The sequence below is a fragment of the Gavia stellata genome, chromosome 3 (genome assembly GCF_030936135.1).
Source record: "Gavia stellata isolate bGavSte3 chromosome 3, bGavSte3.hap2, whole genome shotgun sequence".
Lineage (NCBI taxonomy): Eukaryota > Metazoa > Chordata > Aves > Gaviiformes > Gaviidae > Gavia > Gavia stellata.
Genome location: NC_082596.1, coordinates 93,657,294 through 93,674,047, shown reverse-complemented (window position 1 = coordinate 93,674,047; position 16,754 = coordinate 93,657,294).

The window sequence follows — 16,754 nt, the reverse complement described above, 5'->3', positions numbered from 1 at the left end:
CTTACCAGCACAAGGAGATGATTACCATAATTGATAATACCATTGATAATTATAAGGCTTTATTTCCAGCTCCCCAAAATGTGCAAGATATAATGTGTTCTGTATAATCCAAGGTATGGATTTAAACTTGTGTACTATAGCAGTTTAACAGCTCCACATGTGCACACACACCTAAGCCACCACTTTCCCATCAGAGCATCCTCACACAGGGTTGCATGGATCTACCTACACCTATATAATTACATCCATATGAAAAACAGCAGTACTTCTTTTAGAGGGGGATTCAGTCCTTCACCTCAAACATCCCAAATTAATATTACCTTCTTTCCAAGTCCTGCTTTGAACTCCCAAAGTTGGCTCTTCCTTCTCTCAGATGGCCAGTTCAGAGGCTTATAGACTCAGCCTGCCTAAGCTACGGTAGTGCTGCCAGCTTCCAAACCGCACTTCATCACGTCAGCCTCCTGGCCCCTCCTCAGGTTCATGAGGCCAAGGAAAAGGTCCGTAGGCAGAAAAGAATCAACACGCAAAAGGTGGGGATCACAGTATCTAAAGAGGCGTTGTGAGAAGCAGCAAGTCCCCACCCAGCCTGCGGCAGGAATCAAGGGACTTTATCCATCTCAAAGTGAGGTGCCACCATTTAGCCGATCCACAGCATCTTGTCTCACTTCAAAAGAGAAACTCATTCTCTGTGGTTTTTTTGCAGCAGATGTAACTTCTAATTTGGGGGCGAAAAACTCTAACACACCACCTCAGAAAGGTGGTCTGCTCCATTCCAGACCAACGTACAAGCAGAGTTTAGCATGAAAGCGAACTGACATGACTGCAATAGCAGAACAGTAGTTTCACTTGTATTATTAGTTCTGTGACCAAGTCAATCAGCCTTTATACTCCTGTAAGACCACACGACTATTCTGCTCAGTCAGCAGTTCAATACTCTCGGGTATTTTTCCTCTAAGTCAATCCTAACAGCCTCTGACTCACTAAGGAGGACTAAATACAACTACTACTTCATTCACCGGTACTACAACTGTGGGAGGAAAGCAAGCAGAGCCCAAGCACAGGGGTCCTAACCATACCACCCCCTCAACTCGCAAGCTTAACATAAACCACACTGGTTTCCTCTAAATTCCCAATGAGTTAGGCACCACCATCCTAGAAGTAGTTATAGAACCAGTAATATCAAGTGAACTGCAAGAAGGGGTAGTTTCTAGGGCTGTACTTTCGAGCGCTTTACTAATTACTGTCTGGGTAATGGAGCTGAACCTTTTCACACAGCTTTATGTTACTGCAGCAATTTGCCTGGTGTAGCCTAAAGACTCAAAGAACATGATATCTCTTTAGGAGTTAAAAGGGGGGTTAATATCCAAGTACAATTTAAAGGATATAATTAAAATCTCACTTTCACGCTTTTCTAAGAAACCAGTCTCTTAGGATTTTGAAGAACAAAACCTAGCCAGGCAGATGAGAGAGATTTTCACTAAGTAACAAAGCCGGAACATCAAGACAGAAATTAATTCTGTACGCTACCGTCCCCAAGAACGGAAAGTAGCAATAAAGGGAAACAGAGAATGTCATTGTAGGGCTTGAGGGAGAAGGCCTTATGATTATATTTTTCAAAACTAGCAATGGAATTGAAAGTTATCCTAATGATTTAAATATCTCAAAAAGGTATAGGAAAAGGTACAGTTCTCTCTGGGTTTCTGTAAACACAGCATCCTTGGAATGAGACTCAGTGGCTACGGAAGATTCCTCCTTGATATTCCTTCTCAAAAGCAGCTGGAAATTCCATACAGCTCCTAAAATTATGTGCAATTTATATAAAAGGCAAACACATAAACTAGATAGCATTTTTTGACCATCTGGACTTGGATTTTATGTAGTAGTTTACTTGGTTTACGTAAACTAAAAGTTCTTGATATATGTGTGTAGCCTGCAACCTGCCCTTTCATCAGGTTTAGGCTGCATGCGTTTGTTTTAATTTTAGAAAGTTGTCCACTTAGCTGCACCTTGGGTTCAAGGTTATCACATGGATAATTGATTTTGGTTACTTACTTCATTTTCTTTCCAGTAAATACAGCAGGAGCATGTGTCCCTTTGACTTACAAAATTCCACGTTAACACCTCTGCCCTTTCCCATTAACACCTTTTCCATTAAAAGCATCTTTGATAGAAACAGTCAGGGGCTGAGGCTGACTCAGGTACACATAAGACCGATGAATCACCAAGAACAGAGGCTACCAGCACAAATGACTGAGGATGTGCACACTTCTCATGGTGCAGTTGAACCGTGCTGCAAATTGCTGGGGATGGTGACAGCATGGTTCATGCTACAGAAAGTGAAAGTATTGCTATATGAGAGAGAGCACCTAAACCCAGTCCCAAAGCAGTTCAGACTAAGCTGTGGCTACTATTTCCACAGCCTTTGGAATGGCATTCTAACCTGAAGTACCTGTAGCATCTATAGTCACCACAACATCCATCAAGAGATTTTTGGCATCTTTTATCCCAAGGGCATCCCAGCCATAGAACACCTACAGTGCCTTCATTTCCTTTGCCGAGGAAAACTAGATTCTCACTTCACTTTTAAAGCTGGTCTCTTAAAGTTGTCTTCACAGTGCACTGTCAGACTCTAGTGCCAGTCTTAAAATTTAAGGGCAGCATAGTTCTGTATCTACTTGCACTTCCCAAAATTCCTGTCCTTCCTCTATTGTCTGTTTGATAAGCAGGAAGCCAGTTTCTTATAGCGTATAAAGCAGGCGAGCAAGCATGGCTTTTGAGGGGACTGGTGGCATTCTGTCAGTGGATTTGTTCAAGGCCTGCTTCCAGATTTCATTTATCGTGTTCTGGACATCTCAGATAAGGACCAAAGTGAGGTACAGCTCCCTGCTTCACAGGGGCTCAGTGTGCAAGAGATCACGGAGCGCTCTCAGAACATCATCCATCCTTCTCCAGGTCCAGCGAGCACCAAAAGCCTCATACGTTACGCAGTGAAGTTGTGTGCAACTTCATTTCTTATGCTAGAGGTTTCTGAGGTCAAAATCAGAATCCTACAGATTTTTAAGTTTCATTCCTGCATCACAAAGCCTACCCAACCTCACTGAAAGGAGACACACAAAGACAGACACTGCAGGGGTGGGGAGGAGAGACTTTTGGATGAAATCCTTTCTCCAAATAGAATATGCACTTGTAAGAAATCAGTACAAGGAAGGAAATGAGTTCAAGCTCTCTCGCATGTGAAGATCTGAGAAAGAAGGACAGAAGCCTTGCTATCTAGCTTCAGATTCCTCCCAAGCCCTCTCCCCACAGCAAGCAGTTCGCAGAGCTGGAAGCCATTCACTCTGTATTGGAAATAAGTAACCTTCTGATGCAGAGGGGCTGGGAGGGCTGGCAAGCTTTACATGGAAATGCTGAGCAAGTTACATGCATGTACTGAAATGCAGAGGGTATGTGGTATTACGAGGGCATTGGTGATGTTGATTATAGCGGTTAATGAGGCAACAGAAAAAACAAGAGAAGCAAAGGTCACAAGCTTTAAATATTAACATGCCTGAATATCAACTCAATGAAACCTTTGCAGTGAGCAGAGAAATGATCTCATTGCAGGAGAGACATTTCTAAAAGCTGACTAACCAGCAGAGCAGGATGATCATCTAGCAAACTGTGTATTTTCAAAACCAGCCCAGTTAGAACAGGAGCTGCAGTGTCCTTGACAGATCCGCCAGCATCCACTGCAAGAAGCACATGAGAAAAAATTTTCAGAAGGCACCTATGAGGTGCAAGAATCAATGGATGTTAACTTTTATACACGCCACGGTTCGTATGTCAGCTTATGCTCGTACACGGGAGTGAGAACCTCAGATCAGACGTGTTTAGGCACCTGTACCACAGGAAGGACAGTGTCCAAGGAGGCTACAGCAGTCTGTTGAGATCTTCAGCACTCTGTGAACTCCATTTTCAGAAAACATAGGAAAAATTTATGCTCAAATTCAGGGCTCTTCAGTCATTGTTTTAAAACCTTGGAAGGGTTCATGCTCAGATTTCTCTGGGGTATTTTAAGTATTTAAATCCCATTATCATGTATAGGCTTTCACAGATCAGCACCTCAGCATGTAATTCGGGGGATTTTCAAGCATGCATTTCTCTCATTGGCTCCCATGGGAGTTAGTCATAAAAAAAAGATGTAGGACAGGACTAACTATAGAATAAAACTGACAGAGGTGGTCTATATTAAGGAATTTCTTTGGAATAACAATTTTAAGAACAATTATGTTTAACTGTATAGCTGAATTCACAATTGAAAAATAGCCCCTATTATTCAAAACAAACTCTTGCTGTGCAGTATGTCTTGTTCTCTGCAGTGTTAGTGGGCAGCTGATTATTCCCATTTTTGTAGCAGTCTTGAAATCTTATACCCCAACTTCAGTTACTTTTTTTTAAAAAAAAAGCACAATTCCTGCATACTTCCTTTCAAGGGCATATTTCCAAAAGCTTTTAGTTTTACTACCTCTGAATCTTCAACACACTCTTTCTGGATGTTTCAAGATTAAACAAAAGAATTCAGCAATGCCTCGACATTGCCAAGAGGAACATTACCTTGTACACAATTGTCCTGTTTAGAAGCTTTGGAAGGGTATCTCTCCCATGCAAGAGCATCATATTGATGATTAGTTATGTTTGTAGTCTCTATTGGCTCTTCTCCAGGTCCTCTATTTCTATTCCCCCTCCAGTTTTCTTCAACCATTTTAAAAATTAGGCCTCACACCTAATTCCTGTTCTCTGAGGTGGCACCCATCCTCTAATAGTCCTTATGAGGTAGCTGCCAATGGTACCAGACCTGCTTTGGCTCACTCTTTGACCACCCCAGAATGAACACCCACCAGTTTGAAGAACTCAGTTTAGCTTTTTGAAATACACTGCTTAGAACAAAGTTATTCAATGGTAGATGCCCCGTGCAATCCCAAGATGTGATTGCAACTCACACAGATGTGCTAAAACCAAGGTTAAGCCTGGTTATCTGGCTCAGTTTCCATGTTCTTACCAAGCCACCATGTTCTTACCAAGGCTAGTTGGCACCTGCTTTATGGTTCTGATACTAGGTCCTACATGACAGTGGCTACACATTCCTCCTGGTGTACAAACATTATACAAATATATAGCTCCCAGATTCTCCATCAGATATCTCCTGAACCATTGGAAACAGGATCTTCCATGTTAGCCCAGATAAGATCCATAGTAATGTCTGAACACAACAAAACATGAATAGGAGGGGCATTAGTCCACAGTGTTTATATATTCTCCCCTTATGTTTCTAGGGGAGAAAAGAGTTAACACAACACAGCATACGTGTTTTCAAGAGAAGCCCACGTTTATTGCATGTCATTGTAAGACTGATAAATGGATATGCCTGTAAATATACTTGCCCACATCACTGAAAATTCAAGGGCGCAGAATCCAAGAACAGAGACAAGCAATGAGAAAAGCCACGTTATGACCTTACCACCCGAGGAAGGTGCTAATGTCTAACGGAAGACATCTCTGTGGTAACCCAGTTAGCTCTTAAAATGCACTTATAACTTCACAGCAGCCTGAACCAGATAATTTACAACTTCAGTACTTCCAGGATTCAAGCATAATCTTGGTGCAATTAAGCAATTTGTTTCTTGATTAGCAATGAATTTAACAAGTACAGGTGACACAGAAGAAAATATGAAAGTGTAGGCTTTTGAGAAGTGAGTCATTTAAGGAGTTAATTATTTTATTAATTTACATAGTGAGTTGTGCTCAGGTCTACTGAGTCAGACCAGGAACCCTTTGCAAGTATCTTAAGAAGGGAAAGGTGACCCTTTCTGTACAACTGGTAAAGAAGTCAAACATGCAAAGGCCTGAAGCGACAAATGATCCTCTGGCTATATGTAGCTGATACTTCAAACACAAAATGGGGTTGGAGCCCCTCAAGGCTTCTTCCAATACACCCTGACCACAAGGGCTGTTTTCTCCAGCCACAGCTGGTTGATAAGCTCTTCTAGGCTCAGAGCTGAGAGAACATCAAGTTCCTTCCGATTCAGAAAGACAACCTGGATGTGAACATGGGAGTGGCAGAAGAGGGATGAACAAATGACCCTGGAGCATGAACCTGGAATTTCATTATCATCCCATATGGCTATACTAGTGAACCAGCCAGGACACAAGCAATGAGCACTGTCTCATGCCACCGCTTGTTGGCACACTGCCTGACCCCACTTTGGCCCATGTCACCCAAACAATGCAAGGACATGGTCACAGAGCACGCTCCTCATATGCGCAGCATGGATGGTGGGGAAAAGTGGGGACAGACATACATGTAGCCCTACAGACAGAAGCCATGCCAGGCCAAGTTGCCCTCAAGACCACAGTTTTATTTACCAATAGACACGTACCTTATAAAAGTACTGGGAATTGCAGAGAGAATTGCTCCTGTTTCTAAGATATGCCAAGTACAATAAAAATTATAACGTTTCCTTGGTCTAAAAAAAGCCTAACATTCTTTCTATTTTTGACACGGATGAGTCAGTAGATAGGAAAGGCAGTTCCCCAATATAGCTCCTTACGCCAGAGGACACAGCAAGAAGAAAGTGTCATCAGGCCTCCTCCCTCACACAGATCACAGCAATACATTGCTTGCTATGAGCCCCATCAGTCAAACAGCATCGCCCATTGCCAGCCCTTCCTTAAAAGGTCCCCGAAGTATTCCAACAGTGAGCAAAAGTAAACAGTATTTTGCTTGATATGAGATGAGGAGATGACTTCCACAACAGATAATTAGGAAATTTTCTGATGTGGTTAAGACTACTTGGGGTACCCAGGTGGAACAAGAACAAACAGTGACCAAATAAGTGACTATCTATATTGTCACACTCCACCCAATTTTAGGTAGGTCTCTTACTAACAGCATCTTCTCTGGATCAATTTGGTCTTTCCCTGGCAAAGGCTTCTTGGACAGACACTCCAGACAATATACTTATTGTATACACTGCTCAGCATCAACAGCATGTGCTGAAAATTTTGTTAAACTTGAGGTCTGTTCTAACTGTTGGCTGTATTTTAGTGTTGTGAGACATAACACTCCCATAACAGCCAGTCCCCAGCTTTTTCTGAAGCAAGTCCCAAGTGACTCGAGACAGGACAAGAGGAAACGGCCTCAAGTTGCACCAGGGGAGGTCTAGACTGGATATTAGGAAAAATGTCATTACTGAGAGAGTGGTGAGACACTGGAACAGGCTGCCCAGGGAGGTGGTGGAGCCACCATCCCTGGAGGTGTTCAAGGAACATGTGGACGAGGCACTGTGGGACATGGTTTAGTGGGCATGGTGGTGTTGGTTGGTTGATGGTTGGACTTGATGCTCTTTCCCAACCTTAGTGATTCTAATACTCAAAATCCAGTCACCCTGAAACACAAGCCTCTCTACAAGATGAGGAGTACTGCAGTGTGATTCAAATTCCAGAGAATTCCTGGTTTTTATGGCCACAGGTCCCAAAGATTAAATTCATCACAGTTTTACCAACTTCAAGCAGACCTATATCAGTTTACTCCACAGAAGGATACAATGCAAATTAGTACATTTAGAGTCCTCCCTGATGAAACATCCATGAAAAAAAATATTATGGTTTTTAAGAGCTAGCTACAAAGATTCTGGGACCAAATTTTCTTTTTCTTTCATTTGCCCAAAAATCATATCTTAGAGTTCAAGACATCATTATCTTTGTAACTTGTTTGGTATTCTTACATATTTCTCATTAAAAACACAAAGATGAAATTACCTTCACTAATATTTGAGAGCAATTTTTGTGTAATGAGTTATACAATGTAGGCACTTTCCTCTTTTGCAAGGTCTCTGCATACCAGGAAAGGGAATATTCTTGTGAATTCAAAAATACAACCACCAGACCCTAAAACACATATTGTAGAACTGGTTTTTGAACATAAATACCAGATAAATTGTGTAAGTCAGAAATGAGATTCACTTCACACTATGAGTGCACCCCAAATACTTTGCAAACTGCTGTGTCTCACTGGAATACAGCAACAAGTTTGAGTAGAAGCGTGGTTTACCAAAATTTCCCATAATATTCAGTGTTATTCAAGCAGAAAAGAACTAGATGTTAGGAATAGACTTTAATAAGCCTACATAACATTGAACATAAATCGTGCCATCTACAATAACTGCCACCTCAGGTAACCTTGATGAAACTATCAGCCATATTCCACTCCCTAACTCATTGCCTAGTCTAGGAACATAAAAATCTTGAGATATCTCCATGAATTTCAAAAGGATTTGAGCCTTCAATTTTGGCCATTGTTTCTCATGCCTTCAGGATAAAGTGTACACCCTTCCATAAAGCTGCACAGTTGCTAATATGTGATGAGAAATCAGTAGATTATACAAAGGCAAACAATCAGATAATTTAGCAAGTTACAGGTTGATTCAGACCTCCAAATCCATGGGCCAGAAACTCTTTACCAGATATCAAAGCACTTAACCCTACTTCTATTGCTGCCTCTCTATTAATTTCCAGTCTTATCTTGCTCAAAATATACCAGACACTGAGCACATTTATAAGCCAAATGATTGTGCTGCAGAAGGATGGAAGGGATTTCTGAGGGATGTGTGCCAAGATACCCAAAAGGCTAAGAAATAAGACCTGATAGCTACAACTTTTTCCAGTTTGCTCTCCCAAGTCACCAAATACATTATCTGTAGCTATTTGTTGAGCCAATTGACTACTGTGAGGTATGAACGCATTGTTGGCAAGACATCTTCCTTCTTGGGAAGTACATTAATTACCTCAGTGCCACCCAGGGTTCATTCAGGATGTTCACAGATGAAAGAATAGTGGGTATGAGAACCCGCTACCTCAAAGACATGCCCTTAATAAATGAAGCAATCAAAACAGTCATTGGGACCAAAAACCTAGAACAACAGGTTCTTTTCTCCCCCCACGGTTACAGAGCACAGCACCCAACATCCCTCACAAAACGCATTTAAGGACAAACCAACAGATAACACATTCTAGAGACAGAAGACGCCAGAAGTCTATGAAATATCCGGTCCAATTAAACAATAACTGATAGCAAAATTCAATTTGGCTTGGCATTAATGGATTTCAGTACAGTTTTTTTCCTAGTTTACATCATAGTTTCCAAGATCAGGATCACAAATATGCAAGAAGTGTAATGGAAGAATGCCCGCACATTACTAAAGCAAAGAGATACACATAACAAAGAGCAAGTTCCTCACTAGCCTTTTTATATCAACTTTTTCCTCATCAATAAGAGCACAGCATGAATGTAATTAACATGGAAGGGGAATAAGAGTCAAAACAAACTGGATCTCAAGAGAGGAAAACATAGCAGCAGCAGATGGAGGCAGCAGTAAACATTAAAAATACTGGCAAGACCCAGTTCTCTCCTCTGGCATTTCTGAAAAAATATTTATTCAGAGTTAAGCATATGTACATAACGGTCAACTTACAACACAAGCATTATCTCTTGAGGGGTACCATTTTCAAGTACACAAACTCAATGTAGAAGTATACAAAATTATAGCCAACTCGCACAACTAGTGGATGAGCTTCCTTCCATCTAGCCCTCTCAGGGACAAAGCTTGAAAACAACTTTACTTTTATTTTGCAACACACAATTTCAGCCAAGACTTGAGAAACTAATTAGCAGCCATTACACACACCAAAGAACAAAAAGAGCTAGTACCAATTATCACACTCACCACTTCACAGGTCTACAGCCCTTCTGTTGACTTCACCAGGAAGGAAGTTGAGCTTCTCCTCCCCTTATACCCCAGGCAACAGGTGTGAGTGAACCTCATTAGAACACACTCCTGAAGCTGGGTTTAAATAGGGTAATAGATTAAATACCTATTAACTAGAAGTCAAAGGGCACAAGAGTGTTATGAATTCAGGAGGCCCTTGAGCCATCGTGGCAGCAGGTTTTAATTGGGTTTTCTGTTGAGGCAATTCCTCCTTTGTGATTTATCATAAAGAAATAAAATAGTCTTATTTTGAAATGCTAATTCATTACCTAGCATAAGCTTAATTAAAAAAAACCAAAACCCAACAACAACCAAGACCCTACTCTGGATAACACAAAAGGTCTGCAGAAACGACCTAACCCGTCTGCCAAAGAAAGTCTGGAAGACCTCCTCGCACCATTTTGTGTAGCAATTTGAAATGCTTTCTGGTACCTTTCCTCGGTACAGTAGGTACTAGAGGCATTTGAAAATGTCCCTGGCCTAAGGCTTGAAGAAATCTAAGACTGAGGAGTGCTACAAAGCTATCCTTCCACGTAACTACATTGAAATTTCATTTGGATGCCATTGCTACCACAGGCAGGCAGGAAGTCAAACATCCTGGCAAAACACTTTTATGACCCCCACCCATACAATTAAGGCTCAGACAAAGACAGCCTCAGGTTTTACTCCACACAGCCACCTAAACTGAGGAAGCACTTGCTGCTGAGTCAGTGGTGAACTGTGAACTCTGATGACATTATGTGGAATTTTGCCATTGACTTCAACGGAGCTACGCTATTGCCCAATAGGTAATAAGAGATGTTACTTTCTTTTAAGATAATACTGAAAAGCACAAAAGTGTCTTCTCATCTTCTGCATAATTCAGGCAATACAATTTCAGACAACTTCAGAATGAAGCCTGGTGTTTCTTGTGGACTGAGGCATCTTCCAAAAAGACGGCCAATCTTGATTAAGAAATAGAATGGAGAAGAATCTAGCAAACTCCTAGTCAAATTGTTAAAACAATTAGTCAGCCTTACAGTTACAATAATGTTCCTCATTTCTGGCCTGCATTAGCACTGCATTAGTTTTGAACCCCTTTATCACAATACCTTATTTTCTCTTAGATTACAGTCATTAACCACCAGAAATTGCCTCTACTACAACAGACACAGTGTTGATTACAGCAATGAAAATGCTATAAATCAACTAAAAAGCCTTCCCTATAAAAGCCATAGCCTAGTTCAATGCCATTAAACAGATTATGACCAAGGTGCACCTTTATGACAGCCAGACCGTTTAACCACTACAATAAGTAACCAAGAAAGTCATTACCCCCACTACAGCTGGAGAAACAAAGAGCTGGTTGGTTTGATTGCGAAACACAAACATTTATTTTGGACTGACACAAAATGAGAGGTTTTGTTTAATTTTGGGACTATTCCATTTCTTTGTCTCACCTTTTTCCTCTCTGTCGTGGGCCATTTATTAAACAAAACCAAGGCACTATTTTAAATGGAAGAGTCAAAGGATTAAGTTTCAAAATAGAAATATTTTGACACTTCAAATATAATTTAAAATATTTAATTTTGAATAGTGCTTTATTAAAATGTTTTTTTCAAAATCTTTCCTTTCTCCTTCCATTTTTTGTTTTCTTTGCTGAACCAAATTAAAAAAATATTTCCTTTTCCCAGCCCTCCAGAAACTCTCTTTTTTTCAGTGAATTTACAATCTGTCAAAATAAAATGATGTGTTCATTTATGTCATAGGTAAAAATAATTCCAGAAGTTGGAAAACAGAATTATTATCCTTGGTTATGACTGTTGTTGAATAGAAAAGTATAATGGTATCTTTCAGCCTTGAAATTGATAACATAAGCAAAGAGAATTAGAGAATTTTCTTTGAATGCCAGATATATCGGTCATGAACGGAAGATGCTAGTTTTTCCACTTCTAGCTGTAGAGCATTAGGATTGCATTCAAAACCCCCAAAGCTAGCTATGTAAAAAGGCATAGCTGGTGACCCAGTGAAAGCTCCAAGCTATGTCAGTACCCACCAAACCATGTCAGCGACATCATGATCATCTTATCACCACACAAAAAATGATTGGGACAATTAGGCACTGTAGAATGTGAAGTGGTAAGAAAAATAAATGCATTAATTTCCTCAGATAATAAAAAAAAAGCACTCAAATGTATTATTTAGGCAACTACATCTCATTGCTTTCAAAGAGCATCGCTCTCTTCAATGAGATACCATTGCCCCAATAAGTAGGTCCCAAAGCAGATGTGAAGATCTGGGCCTTAGCCTTCAATCTTTGCTACACAAAACACCTGGAGCAAGCAGCTGTCCTGAGCATGCTGTTAAACAAGGGCATCGAACAAAAAAGTGACTTACTTCCCAGTGAAAAATTCTTTCTGCAGAGATGCCTGGAATGTGATTCCCTTTCACAGTGAATTAAGACCACAACCCATTGCAGCAGTTGCCAAAAGCCAAAGTGGATTCAAAAAGCAGTGAGACTCCTAAGTTCACAGGGGAAGGTTCATTAACGGCTATTAAACACGAAGAGGTGGCTATGATTTCCTCTAGTCCCTAAGTCCCTAGGCTGCAGACTCTCAGAAGCTAGGAGGTTAGAGAACCTCTTGCGATTGCCCTGTTTTGATAATCTTTCCACACGCACCTGCAACTGGTCACCATCAGACACAGGTGGCTGGAGGGACATAGGACTGCCCAGTACTCTTCACTGATCCCTGACTTCAAAGGAATTATTCCTCTTTTAACCCTTAGGCAGCTAGTGTATAATAGCATATAACACCAAGGAAGCAAACAGCAGGAAGGAGACAGCGAAACAGATTTTGTTAGGGAGCACGTGTGCTATTTCCTCATGAAGTCTGCACACAACTGTTATTCTACTCTGGTCAAATAAACGAGTGATTACTACGCTTTCTTTCTAAGCGAAACAATATTAGTCAAGATAAGTGCCTGTAATTCGTCCTTGGGGAGCAACAAAAACCAATGACATTTTTTTGTTGGCAATGCAAAAAACAGCTTCAGAAAAGGTCGTCCACTGAATTAGCTCTACCAAGCGCAGAGCACCACATTCCCAGTGAAATACAATTATCGAAATCAAAAGGGTTTTAGAACTCTATAGGCACAAGCAGAAGATTTACATCAACCAATAGGTCCTTGTGACATCTTCACAAAGGCAGCAATGTTTTAAAAGTCCCACATGCAAGTCCGAGGATAGTGTCAAAGGGATGACGTTTGCACTGGAGCCTTGCTGGTTTATACATCAAAGAGCAAACAGTTACTCTTCTCGCTCTCAGGTGTCCACGAGAGCGGAACTGGACTGCCTGTGATTGTTGCCTACTTACTTTTGAACACCATCAATTAATTAAGGTGGACAATGTCACCACAAAACTTCAATTAATTTTTGGTTCAGAAATAATAGATTGTGTTCTACTCTCTCGAGTGCACCTGCCTGTAATCCCACCAGTCCCGTGCCCTCCGAAAGTGCATCAGGGTTAAAGGCGGAACAGAATTTTTACCGGACTGGCTAAAAAGAAGGTAACATTTCCCTCGTGTCTCTGTTCAAACACCTTGGACAGATTTGACACATTTATTTTGTCATAACATCCATAAATCATGTGAACACTCAGTGCATGCTCGTCTCAGTTTGGGGTTTTTCCTTCTAAATAGAGGTTAAAAGTTCCGGAGAGCCTCGTAGCAACACAGGCGCTGTCTTTGGGTTGCAGTTGGATACAGGTTGTCCTGAAAGTAAATCTATAGTTGGTTTCAAAAGCTGAGATGGCGTTCATCGAAGCCTCACCGCTCCCAGGGAAGCTGGTGAGGCCGCACCTCGAATACTGTGTTCAGTTTTGGGCCCCTCACTACAAGAAGGACATTGAGGTGCTGGAGCGTGTCCAGAGAAGGGCGACGAAGCTGGTGAGGGGTCTGGAGCACAAGTCTGATGAGGAGCAGCTGAGGGAGCTGGGGTTGTTTAGCCTGGAGAAGAGGAGGCTGAGGGGAGACCTCATCGCTCTCCACAACTACCTGAAGGGGGGTTGCAGAGAGGTGGGTGTTGGTCTCTTCTCCCAAGTGACTAGTGACAGGACTAGAGGAAATGGCCTCAAGTTGCGCCAGGGGAGGTTCAGGCTAGATATTAGGAAAAAGTTCTTTACTGAGAGGGTAGTGAAACATTGGAATAGGCTGCCCAGGGAGGTGGTAGAGTCACCCTCCCTGGAGGTATTCAAGGAGCGTGTGGATGTGGCATTGTGGGATGTAGCTTGATGGACATGGTGCTGTGTGGTGTTGGGTGGGTTGGTTTTTGGTGTGTTGTGCCTTGTTGTTGTGTGGTGGATGGCTTGCTTTTTTTTTTTTTTTTTTCAGGTTGGACTTGATGATCTTACAGGTCTTTTCCAACCGTAGTGATTCTGTGATTCTGTGATTCTGTAATTGTTTGGAGAGAGACCTTCATTGCTAAAATCCAGCAGTCTTTTCTGAACAAGAAATATAGATTAACAGACAATCAATGACAGCCTGGCAATTGGCACTTGATATAGTGGCTAACTACATTACAAACACAGTGCGATTACACTGTTTTAGACAAGAAAAACAAGTAACTCTTTGAAGTGGAAGATGCCCTTGCACAGAGGTTCGTACAGCATCCTGCAGACAATGCGGTTCCTGCCTGATACAGCCACTCACAAACACTGCCAGTATACATAGGCAATAACAGCATCACGGTGTCATCCTTCCCATCTTTGGCCTTATAATCAAAATGCACCTTTTAAAACTCCGTTAACGTTGATTACACTGTATTTGTGTACTACCTTCACTCTGCCGTGTTGTTAACATTCAGATTACACATAAAGGTATATGAGAGACCAACCACAGAGTAATTGCACTGTAAACTTACAATGGCTGTATTATAAAAGCCATCAAGTTTATCAAACCCTGATAGGAAGCAGCATAATGACTTCTGAGATAGCGATCAGCCGAATAAAATGTTAAGACTCCAGGGCATTTTGAGAGCAGTTATTAATGCTACCCTCGTGACCGTCAACATTCACAGTAGAGGTCAAGTTTTCAGATGCTCCCATTTCCATGTGGGCACCAATACGCAGAAGAACTTGGCACGCGGCATGCGGAGCATCTTTAACGACCTCACATACGGGAACAGAAAGCACAGGCATGCAAGAGTTACCAAAAGACGCTTCAGTTCACACACTTTTCCGCACAGGCGCAAGAGGCAGGAATACAGCGGAGCGAGAAACTCATCTGATGTGGCCTAAGCCACTCAGGCACAGTAACTCATGCATGTGGCAGCCGCAGCACGCCTGGAAACTCGGTCCCCGGCTGGTTGTCCCACGGGGAGCCAAGGACTCTTGAAAGTCTGCTCTCGACAGGGGTGCTCAGCACTTGAACGTACCTTATACCACGTCTCCTCTCGAGAAAACGGAATTGCTTAGACTGATTCTGAATAGTTTCCCCCCACCTGCCCTTGACTTTGAATTACACTTCCCATGAGAAACCAAATTTTATAAATTAACCCAAGCTCCTAGGCACTGATCTTCATAGGCAGTGTATTTTAAAACAACACAGCCGTCTAGCGGTAGCTGCTGCAAATAAAATACTCACTGCTGCACACTTTTGCTGTCCAATGCTTGACACTTCTAGAAAATGGTGGTTTTGACATTTTGCCATTTCATTTGGCTCTAAATCAAGGCTTTTTGCCTCTAAACCCTGCAGACACACAGTATCTGCAAAGTTTATTTGGAAACAACCAGGTGTAAGAGCAAGGAAGTTTCTTACTGAACTCTTGAAGCACAAACATGATGAACGGAGGCAGTCTCTGAGGGAAGATGGGTCACTGGAATACTTCTAATTCCTCCTTCCTATTCCCCTTTGCCCAGCATCCCCTCACAGGCAAATGTTCGCTCCCTCATACAAACTCCCTGTTGTCGCCACGTCTTCAATCACTTGTCTATATGCGTTTTGGATTAGACAGCTCATAAATATTCCCTGGTATCATAATATTCAAATTCACCAGCACCAACAGGAATGAAAAAGAGAACTAACGAATCCTAGGCCATATATTCTCAGGGTAAGACAGAAAAAAGCACCTAGATTTATGATTTCGATTATCAAGAAAGCATCTTCTGTGTTTCTGGCTCAGGGGACAAGGACAAATCTATATACAAAGATGGTGATGGCAGAATATGACATATTATGACAATTACTCATTTTTGCTAGCTAGAACATTCTGAAGAAAGCACTGGGAAATACAGCAATATTTGAAAAACAAGTAGGCAAGCACAGATTTCTAGACGATATCAACAGGCAAATCACCTCGATAAAACAGGAATGGAGCAGCTGGGAGTATCTGTCTAGAGTCGGAAAAAAACACCCCTTCCACTCATAAACCACCCTCTGCATTAGAAGTTCTGAAAAATAAAATACTTTTTATAATATACCCTCTCTGGCTACTTGATTCGAGTCAGTATGCAGAGTGAATGGCAATGGCTGCCTCCCCCAGAACCAGCCTGTCTCACCAGATATCTCTCCAAAAGCAGCTGGAATCACAGAATCACAGAATCATTAAGGTTGGAAAAGACCTATAAGACCATCAAGTCCAACCGTCAACCCAACCCCACCATGCCCACTAAACCATGTCCCACAGTGCCACATCCACACGTTCCCTGAACGCCACCAGGGATGGTGAATCCACCACCTCCCTGGGCAGCCTGTTCCAGTGCTTCACCACTCTCTCAGTCAAGAAATTCCTCCTAACATCCAGCCCAAACCTCCCCTGGTGCAACTTGAGGCCATTTCCCCTTGTCCTATCGCTTGACCTATCGCTAGGAAGAGGACACCAATCTCATTTCAGGTAGGAGAAATGCAGGCAAGAACCCAACATGTTCACAAAGGTATTCATGTCTTTTAAGCTAGCACGTTGACTTTGCACTTGTG